The sequence below is a fragment of the Pteropus medius genome, unplaced genomic scaffold, assembly GCF_902729225.1.
Source record: "Pteropus medius unplaced genomic scaffold, Ma_sr-lr_union100, whole genome shotgun sequence".
In the NCBI taxonomy this organism is placed as follows: domain Eukaryota; kingdom Metazoa; phylum Chordata; class Mammalia; order Chiroptera; family Pteropodidae; genus Pteropus; species Pteropus medius.
Window position 1 is genome coordinate 17140385 of NW_024351730.1, and position 26997 is coordinate 17167381.

The 26997-nt window shown below is 36.9% G+C and overlaps 1 pseudogene; it reads right to left on the reverse strand.

The window, feature by feature from the left end:
- Window positions 1-5403: 5403 nt before the first annotated feature.
- Window positions 5404-5522, reverse strand: LOC120588468 (uncharacterized; annotated as a pseudogene).
- Between the last annotated feature and the right edge of the window lie 21475 nt (window positions 5523-26997).

The window sequence follows — 26997 nt, forward strand, 5'->3', positions numbered from 1 at the left end:
TTCTTAAAACTGTTTCAGAAGCCCTTTTGTCATCACAAAAGCAAAATCAAGAACAAGTGATTTTTCTCTCTCCTCCACACATTTTCAGCACTAGAAACTTCCATGTCCCCTAGTGCTTCAGCTTCTCTTAGTCAATACCTGTATTTGAAAGAAAAATCACGTTACCATAAAAAGAGCATCTGCTCTGGAGTCAGGCAGAGATGGGTCACATTATGCCTAGGCACTAATTAATTGTGTGCTCCAGTCAATTTTAATTATAGCTCTTAGCCTCAATTTTTTTCATCTGTAAAACAAGAATGATACTACCATGCATAGTTTTAAGAATTAAAAATAATATTGTAAAATGCTTTTCAAGCGTAAGAATGTATGAACTATTATTATCATGATGATTGTTTGCCTTGGTTTCACCTTAATAAAGTAATTTTAAATGAAGATGTTGAATAATCTAATATAATTTGCATAGGGATGTAGACTCCACTTGGACTGACCCTATGCATCATAATCTTTTTTGCTTTCTCCTTCGCACTGTTTTATAGAGTAATTGAATTATGAAACTGAAGTATTATTATTTATTAAATGCATATTCATTTGTGATATAAAAACAAAAAATAGTAAAAACAAAAGATAAAAAGTAGATATAATATTCTTGTGACTTAACAAATGCAAAATCTAAACAAATTTTTATCAAATATATATAAAAAATAGAATAAAAGAGAAAAATATTTTAACTCTCTTCATCAATTTATTTACCAAATGTTAAGGCAATTACAAAGTAATTCTCTAGATTAGATTTTTGTAAGAAAAAATATGAAGAATGAGAAAGAAATTTTGATTACTGCAGCTTTTGACAGAGGTGGAACTTCATGTATTCTGGATATGTAACAAGAATTAAGCATATGAATATAATTCAACATAATATAGTTGCAATTAAAATTCTACCAACTGGTCTTGGGGAAAGCAACTAATCATTGAATAGGCACTAAATTATTCTTAGATCACCTTATATGTGGCACAGCATTGCCTCACTCACTTTATTAATCAATGTATTCCCAAGTCAAAGTAATTCTTATTATCTAGAAACTATTGTGGATAATAAGCAGTTCCTTGCTGTTCATAGCAGCAGAGGCAAAAAATTAGTAGAAAATAATGATACCAAGTCTTGATGGTCAAGAATGATAAATATCCAATATGCTATGTTTACTTATCATAAAAAGTGTATTATATTTACTAAACAATTAATATAATTAACAGCAGAATTGAATCCCTGAACCAGAATGAAAAATTTCAAAGTCTAAAATATTAATCTGAATAAAATGAAAACCTAGTACCAATCTTTTTTTCTCACCATGGTTAGTATTTTCGTAAAGGCTAGACCAGGCATTATAGGAAAGCCTGTTTTTAGAAAAAGAATAAATCGTAATTCCACAAACTCCAGTGGAATTTCCTATTCTGTATCTCAAGAATATTGTGTCTCTAATTATTGCTTTATAATGAGTTCTATGACTTATTATTTCAGAAGGATTTTCTTTGGAATTAAAATGATATTATAAATAGATCTATTTTGCATAGAAAAATAACAGTCCCCTAAGTAGAATTAAAACACAGTTTTGTTGTAGCATTACTTTTAAATTAGCTTATCAGTGAAATTATTTTATGCTGACCCATTTGCCATTACAGAAACAACAATAAAAGCAACAGCTTGATAGTTGATTTGTTCGGGGCATTTATTCTGTGCCAATTCGTACAATTACAAAATGTCAAATTTACTTAATGGTCACAATAACTTAGAAGTAGGTATAATTATTACAATGTCTGGTAAATTAGAAAGTGAAAGCAAGAGAAATAATCTATTCTAGGTTACAGTCATTAGGTGATGCAATCAGAATTTACAGTTGTATCTGCATTGGCTAAGGAACGCAGGCTTTAGTTTAGAAGAAAAGAACAATATAGAAATCTGCAGTGTTCTATGCCTTGACTTTTTTCATTCATTAAAATGATGTTTTATAATAAAACAAACTACACAATACATTAAAATCAATTTACACAGTTTAAGGCTGAAAATAAAATGAACTTGAATCTGAGCAATATCCTAAACCTCGATTCTAAATCTGTCCTTAGCATTATGTAACTTGAGGGATTATCATTTTGAAATATTCAGGACTCTTTTTTTATTTATGAAATAAGAGTTTGTGGCCAGTTGTTATCTAAGGTCTTCCTATACATAACATTTTATGTCTTATGTATTCAGAAGTGTCAAAGAAAAATCCATCAATATGACTGTGAAACAGAAGCTGGATGAAGTAAGTGTTCCTTGTAACTCACATAATGAAAAATGACTGAAAATCTTCTCTTAATGATATCCTAGTTATTAATACCTATCAATAACATAATATTATTAAAAGATGACTATCTAAAGAGTAGAAATGGCTGATATAAATTGTTGATCCTTGATTTTAAATGATATAGAGTGTGAGGGAAAGAAATTACCTAGGTTGGAACAACTGTGTGAATAAAAGTAACATTTATTGAAATGGGTGGCCGGAGGAGGGAGATTTTGAGAGGGACAAACCTGAGTTTTGTTTTGGGCATGTGCTGCTTGATGAGATGTGTTAGGTACTGGATTTGGTACTTGGGTTGAATTATTCAATATATTGAGGTAATGAATAGAATATTTTTAAGACTTTGAAAAATATCACCAATTTACCCTTTAAAGAGTTTATACAATTTATCATGCTCACTGGCATTGTATTAGAGTGCTTATTTTTTCACACTTTTACCAGGTGCTAATATTTAACATAAACAAATATCTTTGCCAATTTTACGGGCCAAACAAGATGACTTTTAGGGAAGAAGCATAATAAAAGATTGCTTTAGAAAGCTTAAGCTGGGGTACAAATTTGTCTAAAGAGGTCATAATTGACTATGAAAGAGTAAAATAGTTAATAAAAATTACAAATCTTTACAAAGCAAATATTGTTTGGGTTTCAAGACATAGAAGCCTCAATTTTGGATTTGGTAAATTTGAGATGATTGTGAAATTAAAATTACCCATCAGAGCAAGTATTGGTAACCTATGTATTAGTCATCAATTACTGCATCATAAATTACCAGAAGCTTAGAAGCACGAAACAACATACTAATATCCATATGTTAGGAATCTGAGCATGGCTTGACCAGACTGAGCTCAGGATTTTACAAGATTGAAATCAAGGTATCGTTGGGCTGTGTCCTTTTTGGAGCTAAGTGTCCTCTTTCAGTCACACACAATTGTTAGTAGAATTCAATGTGTTTTATAGCCAAAAGACTAAGTACCCGCCTTTTATGCCAACTGTTAGACAGGTGTGCACTCGGCTACTAGGAGTTACCTTCAGTTCTTTGCTATGTTACCATTAGATGAATCTCACTCCTCTGTTACAGTAGTCCAGGGAGTGATTATCCAATCATCTTCCCATACTTTATTGGTTAGGAGCAATGTACACATTTTGCCTACATTAAAAAGGAGATTGCACAAGGGCATGATTCATTAGAATTGCCCTAGGATATATTCATCATATCTAGCTTTCAGGTTACCAAAATATATTGTTCTTGCAGTGAAAAATAGAATCATTCTATGTTTTGGTTAGGATACGTGTGGCTGCAAGTATCAGAATTCTTTTCTAAAAATAAATAAGAATTAGGATGTTATTATCTCACAGTGCAAGAAGAATAATGGTAGGATAATGCCAACATTGATGTTGCAGCTTTATTAAGTATCTAATGTTGGTGATGGTTATTTTCTCTCTCCTATGCCATTCACAGCTTGTATGCTGGCTTTCTCCTCATGGTCACAAATACGGCTCAATCATTTCAAGGCTTCATGTACAGATATCAATTAATGAGGAGACAAAATGTCTTTCATTAACTTTTAATAAGTAGGAAAATTTTTCAGGTTTCTCAGATCCATTGATAACTGGCCCTACCAGCCATGGTGTCTGGGAAAGCATGTGTCATTTTCAGATTCTAGAGTTTTAGACAAAAGTCTTCCATCAAAGATGAAGCATGAGAGCTCGTCTGTTGGATGTAGCAACAGATACTGTCTTTCGTATTATTAAGAATTGCTTTTTAATAAAAGATGATGCCTTTTATTTAAAGGTCTCATATATTTAATACATCTAAAACATATAGAAAAAAATTCACTTCTAAAAGACTCACATTCTCACCTTATCAATAAGAAACATCTGTTCTATTTCAGTTTTAACTTTTGACTCTTGAAATGAAATGTGTTTCTAATCTTTTACAAAATGGCTTCTCTGAGAGAAAAGAAATACCAATGAGATATTTCCCACCCTTTTTATCCTTAAATTCACTGGAAACAAACTGCTATCCTCAAAACTTCAAAGAGCTTCATAATTAGAAATCCTGATAAACAACTATGTTTTAGATCTCCATTCAACATATTCCATACAATGTGTCCATTTAAGTTTCCCATCTAAGGAAGGCTTTGCATGCAAGATGACAGCATGTGCTTGTTTAAAATGATGCCTTGGCTCAAGTTGAACGGAACTCCCTCCCATTATTCCTGCTTAAAAGAAATATGCCATCTGAAATCCCAGGATAAAGCAACAAATGCCATCATTCAACAATGTCTGTGGTTTCATATGACATTTGGCACATTTGATATCCTCAAACAAAATTGGAGTTTCAAATTACTTGACTATTTTCTTGTATCATGAAAATTACTTCAAAAGACTTTCAGGCACTAATATATTTAGGATCCAATTACAGGCTTTGTGTAAACAAGTAACTTCCCTAAGCAGCTAATAAAGTTTTGTGTCTTTATTTATAGTACTGTTATTGATAGATGATAAAGAAAATATATGTGAAAGAATTTTTTTCTGGCAATTGAGCATTTCGGAAATTCTGTTCTTTCTTTCATAGTATGGATTGCAAACTACTATTGCTTGTGTTCATTGACAAAAAGATTATTTTCCAAATGTGCAACAAAAACAAACAAAAAAGAAAACAGAACTTAGATAATTAAATAATTGAAATAACACATAATTTTAAATAATAGTAGTTAAGTAGAATAAATGTTACCCAATGCTAACACATATTTTATCTTAGATGCCAAATGGAGAAAATATATTTTTATTCATCAAAAGACACTTTTATGTTACTTGCTATTTATTCCAGTCTTCACACAAAGTGGTGCTCTTGTTTTTGTTGTAATTATTGTTATTTTAATCTAAAATGACTCTAAATGTTTCCAAAAGACAACTTTTATAATTGAAAAAAAAAATCATTGCTGAATTTCAAATTAATTTGCTCGAAATACCTATTTAGTTAGATAATAACCTGAAAATATTATTAAATGTAAAATTGAATTCATGTAACAAGATAAATTCTTTTTTTTTGTTTGTTTAATGCCTACAGCACCTGGTCTTCCTAAGTGGTCTCCCATCCAAGTACTAACCAGGGCTGCCCCTGCTTAACTTCTGAGATCAGACGGGATTGGGCATGTTCAGAGTGGCATGGCCGTAGACAAGATAAATTCTATTAAACTTTTTATTTTTGGATGCTTAAATCATATCAACTATTAAATGTCTAGAACAACTGCAGTATCTTCCATGCTGCTGATTGGATCATTCCAGCTAAAATTAGTTTCTTATTTACTTCAAGAACCAATAGTAGTAATTTAGCTATGCTCCTTTACTGATACCATTTTTCACATCATATTATATTTACATTTCTGCCTTACATATCCATAAGCAAATTGAAGATATGTCTTTCTATCGCCTAAAGCCTCTGTCAAGTCATTAATGTAAATGATGTTTAATGACTACATGGATGATTAAATGATATGTTGAATAAGTCATTCATACTTTTCTATGGGTGATGTGTTCCTAACATCAAAGACAAATTATAGTTATATTGATGTACTTCAACTATTAGGATAGTTATTGAATATATCTTCTGCTAACATCCATGCTTCCAAAAAAATACTTGACGTAGTTAAATAAGATAAATAAATATATCTTCCGAGGAGAATGTGAATCAAGATAAAAGGAATGATGGTACTTTAAAAATAAATGCCTATTGCATGTCAGAAACCCTCTATATATTATCTCAGTTAATCAGCAAAATAACAGCAGTTAGGTGTTATTTTATTTTTCATTGTACAGGTGATAAAATCTGTCCATGTTCATATAGCTGGTTAGCAATAGAGGAATTCAAAGCCAGGCAGCTTGGTATCAGATACCATATGCTCAACTATAATTTGATATAAAACATTTTGTAAAAAGATAACTAAAATCGGGGTGGGAAGAAGAAAATTTTAGATCAGAAATAAAATATCTACAAATAATTCTTCAAATCCAAGGATTGTAGAAAATCCAGTTCTAGAATGTCAACCGAGCTCCCAAGTGGACTTAGAAGTATAAAAGAGGCTTAATTAGAACATCTGATTCAGTTCTTTATCCTAAAATAAGGTAAGAATGAATAATGATCAAATTTTTCAGGATTGTGTAAGGGCCAAATAAGTAATAACCTGTTTCTTTCAAATTCTGAACTGACACAGAAATAATTTGATCAAAATGTCAGCTTTCCTGTATAAATAGCTGAGTAGAGGTCATGACTTTTGATCTGTGAACAAAGTGCTTGCTAACACTGCTAGCAACATAGCCAAGCTTTACTGCCATCCTCTTTCCCAGCCTCCCTTCTCTGGCTCAGTGGGACACCACAGGTCTCACAGTGAGGGGCTCAGCCAACCATTTCAGAACAAAGAGAAAACTAGACTGCACTGGCACTGCAGGCAGGCGAATTCAAAAAGAGAGGCACAGAACTGACAGAACCGTGTCAGCCTGTTCAAGTTCTTCTCCCTAATTCATCTAACAAGCAACTCACTAGCTATTGAGGAGGAGTTAGTAATAGAGAAAAGGTGGGGTCGTTCTGGGTGAATTTCCCAAAACCGTAACATAAAGTAAGGGAAATAAAGAATTTTCTTCAAAAGATTAAACCTGTAGAAATGAAACTGGCTGAGTGGTGAGGGCCAGGGTACCAAATAGACTAGAGCAGTCTAACAGGAATCAGGATAATGTAATCTCAGCTATTCAAAAGATCAGAAAAGAGGTGATGAGATCAAAAGTCAATTACTAATAACAAATTAGGAATAGTATGAGTTAGACTTGAATACAAAACAAACTCTAAGGAAAAAATCTTTCAAGAAAATGGAAACTATAAAAAATAACATTTGATAAAATTATAAATAATTCCAATAAAAAAACAAAGAGGAAAGACTGTACAAATTTTCCTTGCTTTGCTTAGCAAATTTAATAATTGAAGCTTTTCATCCAGTAGTTCTCATTATGTTAGCAGCAGATTACATAGGAGAATTTTTGGTGAGATGGGTTTTATTTTTAATTATAAAACTTATTAATAATCATTGAAAAAATAGAATGACAAAAGGAAAGATGTTAACTCTTTTGAGTGCTCATCCTGTACAAAGTTCTTCTAGAGATTTACATATAATAACTATTTTAATCATCAGAACAACTAAAGCAGGTACTATTACTCTTATCATTTTTTAATGGAGAAAATGAGCCACAGAGATTCACACATCTTGTAATTTGTGAAGCCAAGATTTTAAAGTCAGAGACCCCAACTCCTAACAGCTAATAAAAGCTCTCAAAAGCTAATACTATCATAAATTTCACCACCTTGATATAACAATTTTTAAGTGTTCGGTGTGATTTCTTACAGATGTTTTTCAATATAAACATATACACATATATGCATTTTTTAGGAAAATGCAATTATACTACAGTATTGCTTTATAATCTTTTTTTCAGACTTAAACTATATCATTAATTCCTGCATGGCATCATAGATTTGAGTCGTTATTTTAAGAACAAATTTCAAATTTATGTTAATTGTTTATCAAACCTTATCATTGGACATTTAGTTTGTTTTTCAATTTTTACTCTTATACAAAATTAAAAATCTGCATATACATCGTTGTAGAGATATGTAATCATTTAAAACAAATTTTCAGTTTATACATGTTTTATGCATTTTGATATATTTAATGACAATTTACCAAAGAAACAACTTTTAGAATTCACAAGAAGTAGACAATAAGATTGTCTGTTTCTTCACATTTATTTCATTACTGATATATTAGAATTTTTAAACAACAAACTTATTTTAATTGGCAGTTCTTTTATTTGTAACAGTTTCAATACTATATCTTGTTTATTTTCTAGTGAAATATTTAATAAAATATTTGACTCTTTTTTACACTGTTATATATGTTTTGTATTGATATTTATTTACTTATTTTTAATTATTTTTTAAATTAATTAATTTATTTTTAATTCTTTAATGTCACCACATATTTGACTCCTTTTAGCCCATCTACCTCTCTCCTCCTCCTGCATTGATATTTAAAAGCTATTCATATAGTATGGGTATTTTAAAAGTGTAATATAAATTAAATAACCTTCATGAATGTTATTTAATAGCATTTTGAAATAATTTGCTTAAAGCTTTGCTATTTCAGTGATTAAAAAATATTGTAGGAAAAGATAACCATGATTTGAATCTGGTTTCTATGACACCTTAGGATAGAGACTGTGGGGCTGCTTTACAGAAAATGCCATTTGCGTAGTATTCAGGAAGGGGGTGCCAATCACTTAATGTTCTAGGTAAGAGTTTTCCTGAAGTTGAACAACATTGTGATCCTTCTTAGAAAGGGCTTTCTTACCTCCAAAATTATTTAATTATCTACAAACTTTTTCTCTTGTTATTTTTATGGTTTAATATTTCATAATGAAATTTTTAACCTACCTGGAATATTTTTTTTTATTTGAAACATAGAATTCATTTTAATACTATAGACACTTAAGATCTTCTCTCAAAAAGCAAGTGAGTTGTTCCAACATTGTTTTTAATAATTCATTCTTTTATATTTTATGTAAAATGTTAATAATTCTTATAATTAAAATTTGACATATATTAAGTAGTATGAGGTGTTTCATTCATCTTAGTAATCAGTTACTTATCTTTGCAGAAGTATCACACTGTTCTGATTATGGTGGCTTTCTAATATGCACTTTTATATAATGAAATGGTACCCTCCCTTTTCTCATCTCTTCCTCATCCAGACGTTATAGTAAAAAATAAATAAATGAAACCACCTTTAGATTGTTGCGAAGTTAATCTGCAGTTATAAAACAATCATTTGGTTAAAGTGCAAAGTTTGCAATTTCATGTTTCATTTGTAGTTAATCAGTCATTTACCAAATAGCTATTGATTACTTCTCTTTTTCTGGAATCATACAATGGTCTGAAGATACACTAGTGGATAATTACTTATGAACTGTGCCTTTATGGAGTTTTCAGGCTGTTAGGGGTGGAATACCGTAAACAAAACATGACCAACATGATGTGTTAAAAATGAAATATTAGGGACTTTTTCCTAATGAGATGGGAGTAATAACCTGCAGGGTCAGGGGAAACTTCCATGAAGAAGTGATGTTTCGGATGTTACAAAGAATGTCAGTACAACTTAGTCAATAAAAGTAGTAGAAGAAGCAAATTTGGTAAAAATATATATTTACTTGGCTATTTGCTTATTTTCTATCTTCTCAAATCAGAGTGTAAGTTTCACAATGGCAGTGTCTTTTTTATTCATGAGTGTCTGCCTGGGAGAGGAAAAAGAGGATGAGGAGGAGGAAGAGAAGAGAAATACCAAGTTCTAAAAGAGAAATGAGGACATCTGTTGTATAATTTAAATACTTATTGTGTTTAGTACACAAAAAGCAAGAAGAGAGGCAGATTATGAAGATTTGAATGTGGTCAGAAACTAAATAGCATCTCAAACTTTTTGTTTTTGCTTTAAGCATATTTGCTTTAAACATATTTGTGACATTAGACTATATATCTAAAGATCTGAAATCAAAATAATAAATATTAATTCAAATTATTACTTGAAGTTCTGGGACCAGAAGATCGTAAATTCTGTCTTATTACTCAGATTCTACATTTTATAATTTTAAGGGCTTGTGACTTTAGACCCTTAAAATAAATAACCAAGAAGACAGATTTTAAGATATCACAGTTACTGTCTGGGATAAGATAAAGAAACTAAAGCATAGATATATTGAGGTTTTAAGATATAAAAACTCTAGCTTCTGGTCTATTTTCGTAAGAAGGGATGATTTGAATCTCCAGAAAATAATCAATAAAAATGCTTACCCTCTCAACTGGCAATATGATTAAATAATTTTAATAATAATGCCAAAAGTAGCTAGACTTTTAACTTTCAAGTATATATATATCACCAGGCTAGGTTCTCTAAATGAACTTATTTTATATCATCACGGCCACTTTCTGTAGGATGAAGAAACTAAGTCCAGAAATACTGAGTTACTCACTAGTCCAAGATCACACAACAGGTAAGGCCTCAGTCAGGATTTGACCTCACTCAGCACTATTATAGAATTTTTATTTTAAACATTTTTCAATTATTTTAATGGAATAATTAAAAATTGCACATGTCACATTATAAAGGACAAAACAGGAAAATAAATTAAAAGGATAATGCAATCAATAATCTCCACAAAAAATAGTGAAGAAAATGGGGACCAAAAATATGACTCCATATATTATATAAGAAATATCTCATTTGTTTTTTAAAGATTTTAGTGATAAAGAGAATCTTACCCAAAATGTTCCCTAGAATTTCCTTGAAAAGACTTTAAGAGGGAAGTGGGGAGGTTAAAATAATTGTAAAATCTAGGCCTTTCCCCACCTCCTATAGCAAGATATTTAAAGAAGCCTTATCTTATCTAAAGCAGATGCATCTCACAAAATTTAGCTATTTGGTAACATTATGCTGTTGCCATTTTTCTTGACCTTCCAGCAGATGGAAAACATCAACTCTAGTAATTTTGCCTTGGAACTCAATGTTTGTTGTTTTGTTAGAGAGGAAATAGCATATTGTTACATCTTCTCCAACAGTGTCCTTATTATTAAATCAATGATGCCATTTTCCATAAAAAGGGTTCCATGAAAACATAACAATCTCATCAATAAAACAGGCCCCACTCATCTGGTAAACTGTCTCTTACACATCAAATAGTGCCAGATGCTTTAAAGTAATGGTACTGGGCCACAATATTATTTTGACCAGATTATTTACATCACATTAATCTATCCAGTTCTTTCCTTAAATAAATATCATTATTTTGTTAGCGTTAGCACAATTTAAAAGGCTTCTGGTAATTTAATAATGATTTTTCCCAAAAGGAAGTTAAATATTCAAATCAGATCTGAAGCACGGAAACAGACCAGGGCTACCTAAGAATAACAAGATTCTCTTCATCTTGTCAGACTTGACAGTACAATTCACTATAGACCAATAAATTGTTATTGGTGGCTTGAGAAAAGTAAGACACTTTACCTTTAGGGGAGTATACAATTTTTTTCTTGATGAAATTCATGAGCTTGTAACTCTTTAGCCAGATAATGTGACCCATAAGATAGAGATTCAATTAGCAACAAACCAGTGGGAGAAGATACCCATTAATACGGGATTGTTTGCTTTTATTCATGTCTGATGACTATGGAGAGACAAATTCATTGTATACAAAACATAAAGACACACACACTGCCACCACCACCACCACCATCACCATAGCTTTAAAGTAATGTTGGACTCTTCACAGTTAAAAACAGAATTATATAATCATAAGGGAGATGATTTGGTTAGCATTTTTAAGGGCAATGTATGATCTTAAAACATTTATATATAGGCTTATCACATTTCCCAGTTAAAATGATATAATTGTACGTATTGAAAGATCATGTGACCCAAGGATTGTTATATCAATAAATGTACAGGTGTTAATGACGTCTTATTTTACCCTTTGTATTGTTTAACTTTAACTCAGTCAAAATTTCTTTTATTCTACATAGTAGGAATACATTATATTTACCCTTGTAAAAATCCACTCTTGATTATTTACATATATGAAATTAAACCCTCAAAGTGATCAAATTATGAGCAACTTTCTGAGTAGTTTCAAGAACATGAATTAATTAACTATTGTTAGCAAATATTTAGTTAGTACTTATATTCCAGGAATTACAATGAGTAATAGCATTTAATAGATAAAAGGGAAAACTATTGTCACATTCCAGAAAGCTGAGTGTTTGGAGAATAAATTTGATATAACAGACCATTGAGAACAGAGTTACATAAGTTTTACCTGTCTTGATCAATTCAAGTAAAATTTTGAGTTATAGTCAACTATTTAAATTCCCTTTTATGGTAAAATAAGTATTCCATTATTATCGATTCCAATTATTATTGATCTGACTACATGTAGTTTACTTCTTAGAGACTACACATACAGAGTTTCAGTATATATAAAAACACATCTGTTATAGAAGAACAGGTTGAGGGTACAGAGTGAACCAAGATGAGAAAGCTTTGAAAGAGAAATGGTACAAAAGAAAATATTTCAGAAGTTTCTGGATGATGCACAATGTAAATGCTCTGGATTACATTCAGAGAAGAACTATGTTAATATGATCTATGTAATTCTTTAAGACCTCAGGAGTTGAAATACTGTGCAGAGACTGGAACTCAAAGTTGATAGTGATGATGAGAGATTAGGGAAGAACATTTGTGTTGTGGTGCGATCAATTCTAAGACCCACGGAGCCAATTGAGATGAAATATGAGACTTTATTAGCTGGCCAGCAACTGGCTCTCTACCATGCAGGGTTCCAAGAGATCAGCCTCGAGCTCCCAAAAGAGGCAGTTTATAAAGCCTAGCCACACCCTAGTTAACATCAAACAAGCAAGCAGATTAACCACACCCTAGTTAATCATCAAACAAGCAAGCAGATTACAGAAGCAGAAGTTGGCCATTAGCATGTCTTTGCCCAGAACCACACCCTTAACATTCCCTACTGGTTTTTTTAGGGGAATTCAAATCATTGATTCCTGCCTGCACCCTTTCTGACATACATAGTTAACAGTAGGTCTAATCCTCTCTTATTCTGTCAAGTTTCACCTAAAAGCCATACAAAGACCCTCTTACTTTAGGACAGAAGAATTAAGATGGTCCAGACTGGACCCTTGATAGTCTTATCTTTAGTGGGTCCTCTGTCCCATGCAGGGTCCATTGTTCTGATGTCTGTGGTGGATGCGCAGCCTTGATCCTGGTATGGTGAATCCAATGCCGGCATCCAGCTACCTTGACTGCGGTGTTGTGAGGATGACAGGGAAAGGTCCGTCCCAGTGGTGCTCAAGAGAAGCAGGCTGTACCTTTTTCACCCAGATCCAATTGCCTGGAGTGTGTTTGTGTGGCTGGACTGGATGCTGAGCGGTTGTTCTGGTGGCAGAGACCAGTTGGTGGGTCTCCTGCTGTTTGAGATAGAGAGCCTGCAAGGACTTAAGCAGTGAAAAATTATGAACTTGTTAGCTTTTCTTTCCCTAACTTGGGGAGGAAATGTGGGAGTCTTCCAAACATTATTTCATAAGGTGTGATGCCCTTACAATAGGGTGTGTACCATGCCCTTAACAAGGCAAAGGAGAAGAGACTCATCCAGTTTTTGCCAGTTTCCAGCTTGAACGTAGGGGTTCTTTCAAGGTTCTATTCATTCTTTCTACTTGCCCTGAACTCTGAGGCCTATAAATGCAATGCAATTTCCAATTGATCCCTAACACCTTTGCTAGAGATTGGCTGGTCTGGGCGATGAATGCCAGGCAGTTGTCAGACTCGTGTTATGGGCAGGCCAAATTGAGGCACTATTTCTGAGACTAATTTCTTTGCTACTACCTGAGCAGTCTCCTGCTTAGTGGGGAAGGTGTTGTGACCTGTATAGAATAGACCAAAACAAGTATGCTCTCAAAGGCTGTTTATTAGCTGGCGGCTGTCCTGTACAAAAGAGCAGCTCTGAAATGCCAAGATACAAGGTTTTTAAGCCCTAAATCCCATTCCTCATTCTGTCTTAAACACAAAGGTCTATCTTTCTCCTATTCACTACCTGTCAATCCACTGGTCAGGTGTGCAAGCGGGGAGTACAGAAGCAGAAAGCTTGTTGTTAGAATGTTATGTTCCTATGGGTGATTGCCTATGTTCCCATGGGCAACAGCCAGTGTTCCCATGGGCAATGGCCAAACAGTAATTTTCAGCTTATATACAATTGATTATTTTTCATGCCATGCAAGCAAGTAGGGTTACACAGGCTAAAACTGGCAGTTAGCGTATGAGCTCATTGTTACAAGTTTCATGATTAACAGAATGCGGTTAGGGGTTCCAGAAACTAGACCTAAGGTATAGACTTCTTTTGTCCAGTTTCAGGTTTTAATTATTCTTTAACCCTTTCACATTTCAGCAGGCTGTCACAAAGGCTTCAGTCCATCCTAAGAAAGTGTCAATGAACACAAGCAAGTACTTGAATCCGAAGATTCTCGGGCTGACATCAGTGAAATCCGACTCCCAATGTTCCACCGGTTCCTGACCACAAAGTCTCCTCTCTTGTTGTATTGCTTTGGAGGGTCGTAGATTCACTTGTGCACAGATGTGGCACCGGGCTGATAGCTGCTTGGCCATTCGTTGCAGCCCTGGAATGTAATAGTCTCTTTTCAACAGTTCAATCAACTTAGTTCCTCCCAAGTGAGTGCTCTGGTGAACCTGGTTTATATAAGGTCTCGGCTCAAGGCCTCAAGTACTACAATGCGGCGCTCCGGGAGTCTAACCCACCCAGTAGATTCCTCTTTGCCTCCCAACTTGTTGCATAGTCCAACTTCCCCTGAAGTGTAGGTAGGGGTGTCCGTTAGCACCCTGGGCGATAGGGCCAGCAGAATGTCAATTGGCCCCACTGGTTTTCGGGCAGCCTCCTTTGCTGTTTGATCAGCGAAGGAGTTGCCTTGTGCTACCTCTGAGCTCGAGTTCTGGTGCCCTGGGCAATGGATGATTGCTACTTTCTTTGGCAGCCAAATTGCCTCTAGAAGGGCTAGTATTTCTTCCTTATTAATTTCTTTTCCTCCCAAGGTCAGTAGCCCCCTTTCCTTATATAATGCCCCATGTACAAGTGCCGTGGCAAAGGCATACCTGCTGTCCGTGTAGATGTTAACAGTCTTGTTTTCACCCCACTGCAGAGCTTGAGTCACTGCTACTAGTTCAGCCCGCTGAGATGAAGTTCCATGGCTTAGGGCTTGTGCCCAGATGACAGTTTCAGTGGTAACCACTGCAGCCCCGGCATACTCGACTCCTTCTGAGACAAACCTACTTCCATCCGTAAATAGAGTAGCATCCGGATTCGGCCAAGGGCTGTCTGCCAGGTCCAGTCTGGTGCAGGTGACGTTCTCTAGGAACTCAAGGCAGTCATGCAGAGGGTGGCGAGGGTCATTGTCAGACATTAGAGTAGCTGGGTTGAGTGCGGCAGTTTTCAGGAACTGTATGTGAGGTGGGTTGAGAAGCTGGACCTGATATTGGGTGATTCGAGCATTGGAAATCCACCGGTCCGGTGGACTGCGAAGCATTGACTCAACTGCGTGTGGGGCGATGATCTGGAGGGTCTGCCGTAGTATGAATTTTAGGGCTTCCTTAGTGAGGATTGTAGTGGCAGTGATCGCCCTCAAACAGTTGGGCCATCCTGCTGCCACGTAGTCCAATCTTTTGGAGAGGTATGCAACTGGTCGCTTCCAGGGTCCTAGGGTCTGTGTCAGAACCCCTTTCACAATTCCCCGCACCTCAGTAACAAAGAGCTGGAATGGCTTTTCCAGGTTGGGCAGGGCTAATGCAGAGGCTGTGGATAGGGCTGCCTTCAGGGCTTCAAATGCCTTCCTTTCTTCTTTTCTCCAGGCTAGGTCCTCTCCTTTGCCTCTGGTACTAGGGTATAGGGGCTTAGTTATTTCTGCGAATCCCGGAATCCAAAGCCTGCAGTAACCTACTGCTCCCAGGAACTCCAGGACCTATCGCTTGATGCGTGGCTGAGGTATCCTCAGAATAGCCTCGATCCGACTAGAGGACAGGATCCTTTTTCCTTTCTGTAGATTGTACCCTAGGTACGTCGCTCAGGGATTGCAAAGTTGAGCTTTCTTAGCAGATACCCGATACCCATTCTTGTGTAGTTTCTGGAATAGGTCCTCAGTAGCCTGTTCACAGTCTAATTCTGTTTCAGTCGCTAGCAAAAGATCATCAACATATTGTAGAAGTACTACCTCAGGGTGCCACTGGCGGAATTCGACTAAGTCCTGACTTAGGGCTTCATCGAACAGGGTTGGGGAGTTCTTGAAGCCCTGAAGCAGTCGAGTCTAAGTCAATTGTCCTGAGTAAAGTCTGTCTGGGTCTTCCTACTCAAAAGCAAAGATGGGCTGGCTAGCCTTGGCCAGCGGCAGAGCAAAGAAGACATCCTTCAAATCTAGGACAGTATATACTTGATGACTTGCGGGTAGTTGGCTGAGAAGAGTGTAAGTGTTGGGGACCATCGGGTGGATGGTCTCAACTCGCTTATTAACCTCCCTGAGATCCTGGACAGGTCGGTAGTCATTTGTGCCGGGCTTCAGTACTGGGAGCAAGGGAGTGTTCCAGGGGGAGTGGCAGGGAACTAAGATTCCTGCCTTCCTCGACCTTCGAATATGAACAGCAATACCCGTTCAGGCCTTCTGACTGATAGGGTATTGACGTATCCGGGCTGGAGTAGCTGAATTGGACAGAGTCACTATAATAGGTGGATGATGTGCTGCCAGATCGGGGGGATTTGCCTCTGCCCAGACACCAGGAATCCTTTGTTGGAATTCAGTTAACAGGGAGTTTTTAGGCAAGACCCACGGCGAGTTTGCTAGGGGCTCCTCTAGTAAAAGGTATTCCTCAGACAATGGGCAGGTGAGTAGAATGGCTGGTGGGCCTGACCCGACAGTCAGTTCAGTATGCCCTTCCTTGAAGGAGATTGTGGCCTGTAACTTCTGTAGCAACTCTCTACCCAGCAGTGGGCACGGGCATTCTGGCATAACTAGAAATGAATGGGTAATCGTTTCTCTCCCCAGATCTGTTATCCTGGCTTGGGTCCAATGGTAAGATTTCCCTTATCCAGTGGCCCCTTGTATAAGTGTCTTTTCCTTTGAGAGTGGACACTGGGCACTCTGTAGGACAGAGTAGGTAGCTCCTGTGTCCACCAAGAAGTTCACAGGCTTGCCCCGACTTGTAAAGTTACCCTGGGCTCCTGGGTGCTCACAATGTAGGAACACTGACCTCCTCATTCTGTGTCCTCGAAGAGGATGAGGGGGGCCTTCTTTTTGGGGGGCTCATAGTTTTTCAGAGCACTCATTCTTCCAATGTCCCTTTTTCTTGCAATATGCACATTGGTCCTTCTCTAACCCGACTCTCCTGGGACCATTGTTCGCCCTGGGTGCCTGTTCTCGGCCTCTGCCTTTTCCTGGCAGTCCCTTTGGCTGGGCTCCTTGCATGGCTGCAAGAAGGACCTTGGCCATCTTCTTAGTCAGTGCTAAATCTATCTCATTTCTATTATTGAATACTTGTTGGGCTATCTCGACCAGCTCAGACGGGCTCTTTCCTTCAAACCCATCCTCTGCAGTTTCTTTCTAATATCTGGGGCCGATTGACTGATGAAGGCTAAATTCACAGCCCTCCTATTATTAGGGTCCTCCGAGTCAATAGGGGTATACAACCGGTACGACTCTAAGAGTCGTTCCAGGAACGCCACCAGTGATTCATCCTTAGTTTGGATGACCTCACTACCTTAGATAAGTTAGTGGGTTGTTGGGCAGCAGACCAGAGGCCCTGGAGCAGAAGCTGGTGATGCTGTTGGAGAGCCTCCTTACCTTGGTCGGTGTTGGGGTCCCAAGGCGGACGGGTGTTCGGGAGAAAATGTTGGACATGAGTCAGATCGGTGGAAGGCTGCTCATTGGGCTCTAATACTGCTTTCACAGCCTCCCTCAGGATCCACTCCCGTTCCTCTGAGGTAAACAGGACTTGGAGGAGTTGCTGACAATTGTCCCAGGTCGGCTGGTGGGTAAAGAAAACAGTCTCTAGGAGAGAAGTTAATCCCTGGGGTTTCTCTGAGAATGAGAGGTTCTGGTGTTTCCAATTGTACAGATCACTGGTGGAGAAAGAGACATAGACCATGAATGGCCTCTGGGTTTCTCCCCCAACCAAGGGAGCCAATTGCCGGAGTGGGGCCAGGACTGCTGCCTGGTTCGACGGATCAGGGACAGGATCAGGGTCTTGTGGGGGCCGATACACAACCCCAGTGTGAGTATGGGGAGGACTCTGGAGTGGTTCTGCCTCCCTGTTAGAAGGACACAGGAATGGGTCACGAGGGGAGTAAGGGGGAGGATTAGTGACCTTGCGGTTCTCAGGGGGTGCCTGTAAGACAGGGTAAAGAGAGTTAGGTGTCTGTCCGGACAGTTTCTCTTTTGGCCCCTTTGGTGTGGAGAGGAAGACAGACTTGGGAGTCACCTTTGGCTCTTGGCCACAGCGGCAATCCTTCCAGTACTTGGGGGCATCGGAAACAATATCGATCCACACATTGATATATGGAGCCTGACCAGGGTGGCCAGGATTTCTGTAGATAATACCCTGCACTTAAAAGGCTGTTTGCAGGTCAAGTGACCCCTCTGTTGGCCACCTTGTTCCAAATGTGGGCCAATCTAACTGGCAGAACCTCCGAAGGTCAAAGGGAGTGACACTAGCTCCGTAGGCTTGGGCTCGTCTCCTGAAATCCTTAAAATGGTTAAGGAGGCACTGAAGGGGGATAGGACGATTCGAGGAAGAAGCCTGACCCATGTTAGTAAAAACAGGCACGATCCCCACAAAAGCCAAATAAGCCAGGGCTAGGATTAGTCCCTGACCTAGCGTCCAGTCGGACGGGGCCATGGAGGCCAGACCTAAGGAAAAAATTAAAATACCACACATCGATATATGGAGTAAACTTATGAAGATCAAGGCAATAGGAGGGTAACAGTACATTCGACCAGTCTAGACGGACAGACACAATACAGAATACAGACAGACAAGACAAACTACAGGTAGCACAAAACCCTAGCGTAATCATAATCCTGAATACCTGAACCAGAAACCTGAATACCTGAAGTCAAGTCCGATGTTTCAGACCTTGACTGAACTGGGAAAGTATTGCTGCGTCCAGCCTTCCACTAGTTTTCTTTAGGGGCCTTTGACAGACAGATCCATGTGCAGTCTGACTCACAGGTGAAGCTGCTCCAGATGACTTGTGCCCATTTGTTACAGAATTGAACTTTTTGTCCACCTGCCCTCTTGGGCGAGTCCATTTGGCGTCTGGAGCTGAGGAACGTCTCTCAGCGGCCATCTCCTGGACGGGGCAGTCCTCGCCCAAGGTGGCCGGGGTCGTGGGTCTTAGGAGAGATCTCGCTGGGGCCTCCAAATGTTGTGGCGCGATCAATTCTAAGACCTATGGAGCCAATTGAGATGAATTATGAGCCTTTATTAGCTGGCCAGCAACTGACTCTCTACCATGCAGGGTTCCAGGAGATCAGCCTCGAGCTCCCAGAAGAGGCAGTTTATAAAGCCTAGCCACACCCTAGTTAACATCAAACAAGCAAACAGATTAACCACGCTCTAGTTAATCATCAAACAAGCAAGCAGATTACAGAAGCAGAAGTTGGCCATCAGCATATCTTTGCCCAGATCCACACCTTTAACAATCTGTATTCAGATAGCAATTAGTTTGTGTTTAAGATTTATGCATCTTTAATAAACACAGAAAAATCCAGACTTCTCCACTGGATTTGAAAAATAACTGAATGGACAAATGAGTCTAATTCAATTCAAGATTAGTAAAAAAATTTTTACCTTTGATTGTTGATTTGATTTCAACCGTATCACCCCTTAACATAAAAGGCGAAGTAGGCTAAAATTAGTGCTAGGATAAAGACCAAGGTAAAGACAAACTTATTTGGAAGTACTTACATAACTCAAAACATATTCCTTCAGTTTTTTTTTTTTTTCTTAAACTGAATTTAATGCAAATTTTCCAGGGAACAAATAATATTCAATTGGTCCAGTCTTTGGACATCATCCAACTTTCCTATAGATATTGCTTATGAAAACTAAAACATCCTTCATAATATTTTTGTCTTCTTTATCTATTTTTAAAATATCTATTTGATCTAGATATTCCTGCAAAAAGCAATGTGAATGTTTTAAATTATAACTGTCAACCCCATGGCATTTTCAAAGGCTTTTGCATTTGGAGAACATCTTATACTCATTTGTCTGGCCTAGCAGAATAATTGGGTTTATTTTGATGCACCCCCTCTCCGCCCCATATGTGTGACCAAATTTAAATGTATTAACTACAATCAACCTTAAGGCTATATCAGATGATGAATATTTTTTCATGTATTTTTTCCAAAATATTCTCAACCGATAGAATTTTTATATATAATTATCAGAAATCTTGTAATTTGAAGAAATCTCTCATTTTAAATTTTGATTTTCTGGTCCTTGATTTTCTTCAGTGAGCAAGGTATATCTATAATAAATTGTTTTCAAAATGGTTTATTTTCTTAGCTATGCATGTGATGTAGGTGTGTATTAAACTCATTAAGTCACATAACATATATAAATCGATTTTCTTCTGAACTCATTTTGTCGCAATGAAACAAACATAGTTTAATGAAGTCATTATTGCTTGTCAATAAATGACATCACATTTGATCACATGTAGGTAGACATGCTCGATATTTTCACAGAACACTACTTTTATAAAGATGATAAATGTTTTAACTAATGAGCTGTTAGATTTTATAAAATAAATAGTACGTAACAACATTATTGATGAATGTGATCATATCGTTTCTTGTTTATTGATATGTACTGAACTTTCATCTTTATCTTGGTAAACTGTTCTTTCAGGATCTCACTTTCACAAGTTTCCAATAATTTATAAAGTAAAAAGAATTGCAAATGTGTGAAAATGCAGATCCAGCATATGTCAATAATACTAATGAACTGATTCACTAGTTTTTAGAAGTAGAAAAAGAGTAGGGGAATAAGATGAAAATTGTCCTGTTTCACTTGTACATTTCTCTATCCTAATGTTGCTATACATTATTTGACTTTAATTCCAGATTTTCTGTTTTGCAGCATAAAAAATAAAATGCTTATTTTCTTCCCTTCGAATACCTTCAAATAACAAATTTAAATTATCTAGAATGATTAAAAAAAAAACCCTGTTGTATAGTAGAACTACTGTACAACATAGCGATAATCTCAGCTCCATCACAGACTAGCAGATAACATGACCTCTCTGATTCGGTTTCTTTGTTTATAAAAAGTAAATATTACCTAAATTATAAAGTGATTGTGACATTGTTGTGAGCACATTAATCTTAACTATTGTATTAGATTTCTATGCTGTATAATAAATAACAAATTTAGCTACTTAAACAATACATATTAATTCTCACACAGTTTCAATGAGCCAAGAGTCTGAGAATGGCTCATCTGAGTTCAATGCTCAGAGTTTCACAAGGTTGTAGTGACAGTGTTGGTTGAACCTGCGTTCTCATGTAAGGTATGGGATTCTCTTCAAAGGTGATGTGATTTTGGGCACAATTCATTTTCTTGCAGCTATAAAACACACAGAAGTATTTCTTCAAAGCCAATGGGATACTCTCTTTCACTAATTAAGTCAGGCCCACCCAGGTGAATCTCCGTTTTGATTATCTCAAGCTCAACTGATTTGGCATCTTAATTACATCTGCAAAATCTCTTTACTTTAATAACATAATTTAATCACAGGTGTGAATCATATAATCCCCTGCTCAGAGGATTATATAGGGTGCATATACCAGGAGATGGGAAGCAGAGAGTTCTTGGAATTCTGCACACCAAAGTTATCTCCCTACAACTGGATATTTTGTTCTTTTGCTTTCTGTAATATCTATTAAGATTTCACTTTTCTGCCTCTCTGGAGTTAGCTGTGACTATTTTATTTTCTTTGACAAACTAAATGGTAAAAGAAGTGATATGTATCACATACAAATTTTATATTATATGTGCTTGAAATATGGCTACAGTAAACTCACATTCAGAAGCCGATATTTCAATTCATCACTTATTTCTTGAACTGACATAATGATTATTGTTATAATATTATTAATTCTAAGGAACACAGAGTAAATAATTGTCAGTCTTTTTTAATGTTATTGTTTCTTTTTGATGTGTATGTTATCCCGTTGTTAATGATGCATTGCTCATCTGAAATGGTGTTCTCAGTCTCAAATAAAGGCAAAACGGTTGTTTTTTTTTTTTTTCCCTCCTGGAATGTCAGCCATGTCCAAGAAAGTATTATCCACGTTCAAGGTGGTATGTATACCAAATGTCAGAAGTGCAAGCAAACTGTTCAGTACTGTCATGATGTCCGGCACTGTGGGAACAACTATTATCTCTTTCAGCTTAAACCCTGAGAGTCTACAGTAAGGCTCCAAGTAGAGAATTGTCCAATAGTAGGCAAGGTTTTGCCCATGTGTCTGTACTGCAGATGTCAGTTACTTATTTTGGCTACATATTCTCTGCTTTTCCACGTGCTCTGCAATCTTTTCCAGATAAAGACTTTTCTACTTTATCACTGTGTTCATATACTTCCAGGTTTGGTTCTCAGAATCAGTCTTTTTCCCGAAGTACAAGTACTTCTGCCTAGTGATTTGTATGCAGAACTAGTAGCTAGGAATGACCTCCCAATGGCTGCATACCATTCATGAACTGGCTTCTTTCTAATTTCATCAGTGAAGAAAGTCTTTTGGCAATGTACAGCAGAGCCTGGATAATGAACAAGTCTGTTTTTTGTTTTTTTGTTTTTGTTTTTTTTAGCACTCAACTTCTCTTTGACAAGACGGTATGAACCCAACTAAGAATATCATCTGTGGCCATGATGCCACATATGTGAATAACTGCCATCAAGCCCTGAGGTTTCACTTGAAGCACATAGCCACACACTTCTTTCATGGTGGCAATTAGCAGTCCTGGGAAGGGTCCACAGTAATCTAGCAGCAATGTTTCTCCTTTCTGGGTAGTCCTCTCTCAAAGAGCTCAAAACAACCATCTTGGTTTTCATCTTGACCGGAATAGGTTTCATCTTCTTCCTGTTCCTCCTTTGATAGACCACCTTACTCTTGATTCTGCTTACATTTGCTCCTTGCTAGTCAAATTTACTTAATTCCATAACTAAGACAAAACTGTCACCCATGAGAAGTTCCTCACACAGAGGACCAGAGAGGGCTGCTAGTCAAAAGCACTCACAATGTTATTGCCCAAACATCAGTATATACTGGCTTTTAGGTATTTGGCCATATGGGCCTGGTCACACTAAATTCTGAAAATCTTCACTATTATGGACTAGTATGTCAGGACCAAATTTTCTTGAGCCAAATAACCAGACTTGGCCAACAGTGTGCCTCTATTTTCTCCTTGTTATATGTTGCTATAGTTTTCCTTTTAATTCCCAATTTCTCTTAGATCTTCTGCGGAACTATGTGTATTCCTGTCCTGATTCAGAGAGAATGTCAGTTTCCCGATAGTATAAACCAGATTACTATCTTCCAAAATCTCACTGACTTCTTCATTCTGAGCATGTTTATTGGGAGTTGTTTTAGTAATTAGTACATGAGTTGACTTAGATTCCTTCATGGATTTTGCTTTCTTTTGTTTGATATATGATATATTTTGTTTGGTATATAACTTTTTGTCGTTTGACTATTCATTCATCATGTCAACTTTTAAGAGTTTTGTAATTGTTTCTATGGATGGAATAATGGGTTCTGATACACTGATTTGAATCTTTGCAAATTTTTTGAGTCATCAGGCATTGTTGAAGATTGATTTCCCTGCCTATGACTAAAATGTGCCTTCCATCCCAATTTCCTGAATTAAATTTTAATATATAAGCTTGGTAACAGCTTTATTTCTTTGATGAGGCAGAGCATTTCACTTGAATGTTTTGTTTCAACAGCAAATCTGACAATAGGGATGACTTCAATAAGAGTGGCATAAACACTGGATAGGATGGCAAGCTACGCTGTATTGCAGATGTCACTACAAGGTCTTGCAGACCTCCTACTCTGAGCACATTTCCTGGAGATAGCTCTTCCAGATTTACCAGTTTTTGGTTCCATTCTAATCAGATTTTTGTTTTTCAGAGTCCCAAATGGCATGTAGGAACATGGGGAAAGACATCTGGTGGGGCCTGAGAAATCTAATGTCACCTGTTTCAAAAACTCAAAAAGACTATACTTGGGTGCTCTTTTTTCTTTTTCTTTCCATATGTAATAAAACACATTTGATTATTTCCTTCTTAAAATACAGGTTTAGGGGTCATAATTGCCATCTGTTACTTATCACCTCTTGACTCTTCTCTCTTTGGATTTGCTTCAAGGGCATTCTCATTTTGGATGGGCTCCAAAGGTGCCGGCCCCTGCACTGCTGCCAGTTCTCCATGTGCTTTTATCTCACATCCTCTTGTTTCTGAGAAATTTCTTTTTGAGTGAGACATCATGGCTTATTCTGAGGCAAAGCCTTGGAATCAATCGCAAATATTTTAGAAACGAAAATTGTAACTTGAAGAGTGTCTTCACTTCTGCATTTCATAACAGCTACTTTTAGTGCCTGGGTTTCCTGTGGAAGAGAAGCAAACATTTGTCCTCTAGTACACATTACTTTCTTCACCTCCCTTAACAATAACATCGAGGAAGCTGTGAAGTTTCTGATGCGCTATAGCAAGAACAGCTTGGAAGACAGTGGTCACAGGTAGCAAATGGGATTGATTTGAACTTTAATATCTGAATGAAGTGCTTCCTGGGCTTCCATATTTTGTCTTAAAGAACTTACTATTTTATAAATTTTTGGGGGTCATACTGAAGATCTTTCTCAAGACAGCATCATATAAACTCTATATATCTTCCAGGATCAACTTTACAAATAAAAGGGTTTTTTTTTTTCTTCTACCTGATCAACCGTCCTGATTTTCTTAGCCTTTATATTTATATGATAATCTTATCATAGGTTTTCAAAAGAACGTCCTTTTCGATGACAATTTTTAAACTAGATTTTGTCAAAGAGCTCTATTTCAAGTTCCATCCATCCATTGCATTGGGAAATACCACATTTCTTTGCTCTGGAGAGAAGTAAAAGTGAGAATCATTCATATCCTTCAAACTAGTGCTTCACTCAAATACTCGCCCTCCCTGTTCAGAATTTGGATTCACTTACAATTTAGACTCTTTCTCTGCTCTTTCTTCTAGGACTGTAGAAGTAAAAGAGTTTCTGTGAGTGCGTTAATCTCTTCTAAAATATACTTGAGTTGAGAATAAGCCTCTTATGGAGTGCATTTCAGTTCCACTAACAAATGATCTTTCTAACTAATTACTAAAACTAAACAGATGTTTTTCATCTAGACTTGTCACAGAACTGCCGCAACTGCAGACAGACTCCTTCCATCATATCTATTGCAGTGATGCACCCGTGACAAATGCATCCAGCAGTTTATACTTCAAGGTGAAATCCACAAGTTCTGGAGAGTCTATTAGCTTATTCAGATATTTCTCATTAACTGAGTGGATGAAGGACAGGTGTAGACTGCCAGTCTTTCTGCTCTCAGGCCGGTTAGAAATCTCTAGGTACATCTAATCCTGGATAGCTGATTTTTTTTTGCATAAGATCGTAAAATGGTAGTGGATTTCATAGCAATCCCTTACATTTTCTCAGGATTCCATAAACCTTAACTGACTCTTCTTCAGACATGTCTTGGCTATTATTGGATCTTTGTGTTTCTACATGAATTTTAGAATCATTGTATAAAGATCTTGCCTGCTGGACAATTGCCACTGCTAGATATAAGACAGTCAGCCAGGTCAACATGAGCCAGAATATGTCTTCCTGATAGCAGTGTTTCTCTGGAATTGAGTCATAACATCCAAACTACTGAACCCTGCGGCCATTTTATTTCTTGTGATCGCTTTGGCTGCCAGCTCACCTCCAGCCCTTGGCACTCAGCACATCACATTTAAATGAGGCACAAAGATCTCCAAGATATTTTTTTTTCCATAGAAAATTCACCTCTTTTCTTAATAAACTACTCGTTGTAGGACTTTGTAGTTGTCAGCCCTTCTGCTGACAACTTGCTCCTTTTAAAGGCCTAAAGAAATGAATCCAACATTTCAGAAGCCTTGCTAGGTATTGGGCTAGCTGACTAAGTGGCTACTTGACACTTTCTTTCCAAAGTGACTCCTCTGGGGCTTTGAACAGACATCTCAGCAGTCTTTTTAGAGGAAAGGGGCTAGCTAACTCCATAGTGGGTCCACTCACTAGCAGAGAGTGACCTGTCATCAAAATTAGGAAGAAATAGTACCCACCCATGAATGGACCTATTAAATTTTTCTTCAAATATTCATAACATCTGGAAAAGTAGAGTGTGCCTCTTTATGGCCAACAACTGTCTCGATAAAGCAGTTGTAGATAAAAAACCGTAGTCTCATCAAAGTATAGATATAAGAAAATGTGTACTGGAGAAATCTTAGACAAAGAGAAGAAATAGAGTGCCCAGGATCTCTTGTTATCCTATCCCAAAGCCTCCACCGGGCAGAAGTGGATGGCATGAACACTGACCAATATTTAAGAAGAATGTTACCTCAGTAATGTTCTGCTTATTTATAGTAACAGGGGAGCAGGGATTATATATAGGACAATATAAAAGTGTAACTTTCTTAGCTTGGGAAGTGACTTGTCAGAACAGGCGATGTTCTGAAACCTGTGGACTATCAAACTCTTCTGAAATTGAGCTAACACAGATCTGGTGAGCCAGGTATCTGGCAAGCTATAAAAAGGGGAAAGAAGTGAGCTACCATCACCTTTCAAATATGTCTTTCTTCAGTGATGATTAAAAATCTAGTCATAAAAGTATTCTCCTAGAAAAGTTACCACCTAGAAGTGTTTTTTTTTTTTTT